This window comes from Sminthopsis crassicaudata, chromosome 4 (genome assembly GCF_048593235.1).
Source record: "Sminthopsis crassicaudata isolate SCR6 chromosome 4, ASM4859323v1, whole genome shotgun sequence".
Taxonomy (NCBI): Eukaryota; Metazoa; Chordata; class Mammalia; order Dasyuromorphia; family Dasyuridae; genus Sminthopsis; species Sminthopsis crassicaudata.
In genome coordinates this window covers 426,132,198-426,136,217 of record NC_133620.1, presented here as the reverse complement: position 1 = coordinate 426,136,217, position 4,020 = coordinate 426,132,198, and the positions used below count along the sequence as shown (strand labels likewise).

Below are 4,020 nucleotides of genomic sequence, written 5' to 3'. Positions count from 1 at the left end.
CTATATTCATATTGTCTTAGACTAGCTAAAATCACTAAACAGTATAAGAGTGGAATATTGTTGTTTTAGGAAGTGATGTGTTGGTGAAGTTAGAAAACTATGAAATGACTTAGAACTTATAAAGGATGATGTTATCCACCTTCAGAGAAACAGAGGACAAATATATATATATATATATATATATATATATATATATATATGTATGTATTATTATTATAGATAGCTATGTGCATGTAAATATATGTGTATTTATACTTCCATACATGTGTATACATACATATACAAGTGTGTGTATATTTATATATATGTGCACATTTAATTGCAGCCTTTTTGGTGGAGGTAGGAAGGAGGAAAGGAGAAAAAAAAAAAAGTAAAAAGTGCACAGCAGAGAACAAAAGAAAACCTTCAAGGAAGCAAAGAAAGATGAATACTTTTGAACTGAAGTGTACTATTTATTATAAAGGCTTTCTTGAAATAGAAATTTATTGTTTCATATTTTGAATCCCCCCTTATATTCTGCTGTGCACATGGCAATTTTTTTTTTCTATTTTGTTTTTAAGTTTTAATTAAATAAAATTTTAAAAGTTGACTTTTATTCAAGGGAGAATCTTGGGGGTCATTGAAAGTCCTATGCAAATTTTCCAAGTACCACTAGTTCTAGTCCTGTTCCATTCTGGGTCCTGAGTAGAATATTTAAAAAATCTCTCATGTCTAATTCTCATTGTTGCCTCTTTGCCAGATGCTCCTAGGCTTCTGGTGACTAGAGTCTCTGGGGAATGGATAATGGTGTTTAAAAAAACAACAAACAAATTATTCCATGAGCTATTACGGCAAAGGTTGTTATGTAATTCTTGGTTGATGTTTTCCTGTAATAGTTGTTCCTTAAATGCTGAGTCAACTTAAAAAAAAACAACCCCACAACATTGACTTTATATCTTATGAATGAATGGAGTGACTCCTAAAGTGGAAGATACTGAAGGTCTGACAACAAATAATTACAGAAAGGTCTCTTCAAAGCCAAGTATGGGAATTTTAATCCTACTGTAACCCGAATGTTACAGACCAAGTCCTTTAGCTTTTTGTACCAATGCAGTTGATTGATAGAGCTATCAGTCAGTAACAGTTCATATAGCTATGGATTTAATTGATTGCTATGAGTTTCTGGGTTGGTGAATCAAGTTGATAGCTACAGAATGGGATAGATGTTGTTTTTGTCCTCCTTATTTCTCTACAAATTCACTGTAAGTTCCTGAGGAACTTGAGCTCATCAGAAGAATAATACAGGAGTGTGCTGATAAATGGAATGGCTGGGTGATGCACTATATAGAATGCTGGATCTGAAGTCAGGAAAATTTATCATGAGTTCAAATTTGGTCTCAGACACTTACAAGCTCTGTGACTCTGAAGGAATTACTTAATTCTGTTTGCCAGAAGGAAATGGCAAACACTTCAGTATCTTTGCCAAGAAATTCCCAAATGGGATCATGAAGAGTTGGACATGACCAAAACACAATGACATAAATAATAATAAATGTTTAATAATCTGACTGGAGATAGGGTGAAGAACATACATACAAATGCTTTTAAGTTTAATCTGTATTATTAACACTTTCTTAAGTCTAGACAATTAGCTAAACGATAAATCAAGCACTGATTTCTGAGGTATAAATGGTTACATTGAAAAGTTAATAAAAGTTCTTACAAGTTAATTAGAGCTGGCTCCAGCACATCCGTTTAAGGATCTCACCAATGCTACAGGCAACAATCCGAGGGTAAAAGATTTACTGCTATTCTGTCAAAAGCACGCAGGGTCCTTCCTTGCTCATTCTTCAATGGAAATTAGAGGCAATTGGGATGATGAAGGACCTTGAATTTATTCCTATTTGAAGATCATTTACAGCATCAGAGGATATTTAGCCTAAAGAAGAGATTCAAGAAAGACGTGGTGCTGGGTTGGTGGGAAAAGTCCAGGCTTGGAAGACAGCAAGACCTGAGTTTGAATTTCACTTCAGAAACTGCCTAGCTGTGTGACTCTGAGCAAAACACTTAATCTCTTTCTACATCATTTTCTTCATCTGTAAAACAAAGGGGTTGGTCTAGAATGATCTGGAAAATTCATTTCTGCTTTAAATCTGTGATTCTATCACATTCTTATATAGAATCCACAAAAAGAATAAGGGAGGAGAATGTATATGACACTAAACTTTGTGATGTAAGGAAAACTCTTATAGCCCAGTCATATTTTTTTTAACCAAAAACAATCTGTATGTGTGTGAAATGTAGGAAGTGGTACCAAGGGTACTGTCAATCAGTAGAACATAATTCTAATAGATTAAAAGATCAACTAATCCAGGATTATCATTTTACAGATGAAGAAATTGAGGCAGAGTAGTTGCATCCTCAGGCTAGTCTTTTGCATGTATTGGACAGTCTGGTAAACCCTATAGACTTCTTCTCAGAGTAAATTTTTTTAAGTGCATAAAATAAAATAAAATATGTAAGAGTACAAAGGAAACCAAGGACATTAAAATAGTTATAAATTTTTTTTTTTTTTAAATCCATAGATCTGAAGCTAAGAGACTCTTGACTATATCAAGATATTTGATGATACCCTGTTTTCCACAGCTAAGATCCAGGAAGCAGACTGTATATTGAACTTGGCATAACAACAATCCTTTTCACCATGGATTATCTCATTTTCTGGTAATGTGTATTGCTTTGACCAACAGCAGGCATTCACTAAGGGATTTATAATTTTCATTTTAATCAGAAACTTCTTAAATTTGTTGGAACTCTCTTTATTTCTCAGGGACCTGAGAGTCAAGGTGCTGTAGCCTAAAGTTATTCATCATACCTATGTAACTACCAAGTGAATTGAACCAGGTTCTGCATTCTTGTTCTTTCCAGGATAATTCTGGACTCTGCTGAACTCTGCTGAATGATCACAAGCTCAATGTTCCTTAAGACTTAAGATAGTCAATTTGGGGACTTCTCCCACAGGACCCAGGGATACTTGCATTGTTAATGAATGAGCCTGTCACAGAAACTGCTACTCAAGAACCAAGAATGATAATATCATTGTCCAACCTACGTATGTATTTTTATGTTTATAAAGTCTGCCTTTACTCCAGCATGGTTAGCCCTCCTCAGGAGGCAGGGCTTCTTCTTGCAAACATTTATTTAATTTTGAAAATAAACATCTGCTTGATTACTGACTCTCCTGTCTCTAGCCTGCTACGTATAGCTCTGGCTACCACAGGTTAGAGTTTTGGTCAGTCTGATTGACAGGTTAGAGTAGCATATCCAAAGCCACAAAATGTTACTCACTCAATGGTAATCCTTTTCTCACTATATCTCAGATGTTGACCATCAGTTCTTTCAACAGGAGACTCCCTCTATCTAATATCATGACAATAGTGGTAGGAATAACAAATAGTCAAGAGGCACCATTAACTCTTAAAAGGCCTTATGCTAACACCTTTTATTAAGTGTCCAAGATATAAAGTGTAGGAATTAATAGAACATTTGTGGTAAGACATTTGCATCTTATTTTTGTTTTTTCCATCAAAAAAGGTGGATGAATAGGAAGAAGAGCAGGACAAGAAGAAAAAGGAGGAAAAGAAGAAGAAAGAGAAGGAAAAGAAGAAGGAAGATGGAGGAGGAGAAGGAGGAGGAAGAAGAGCAACTTATGGGAGAATGGAAAGAATCCAGGTACCCAGAAACCTTGGGTCCCATTTTCAGCTAAGATGCTTAGCAACTGTGTGACCACAGTCAAATAAATCACTTGAAGTTTCTGAGTCTTGGTTTTCTGTAAAATAGGAATATTTGAATAACCCACAATATTTCACAAGATTATTGTGAGAAAAGTATTTTGCCAATCTTAAAATAGTTTATTGTTCTACTTGTTATTATTATGCTTCCTTTTTCTTGGCAGAGGTGCAGAGGACATAATGTTTTATACCTGCCCTGTACTATATGTTTAAGAAATTTTTTTAAAAATTGTCTCAATTTTCATATCAT

General features: G+C 34.6%; 1 long non-coding RNA gene across 1 annotated transcript; it reads left to right on the top strand.

The window, feature by feature from the left end:
- The first annotated feature begins 2,611 nt into the window (after nucleotides 1–2,611).
- On the top strand, nucleotides 2,612–3,674 carry LOC141541412 (uncharacterized). Its single transcript, XR_012481785.1, has 3 exons — nucleotides 2,612–2,703; nucleotides 2,908–3,091; nucleotides 3,574–3,674. It is a non-coding gene; the product is annotated as an uncharacterized LOC141541412 (long non-coding RNA).
- Nucleotides 3,675–4,020: the final 346 nt, after the last annotated feature.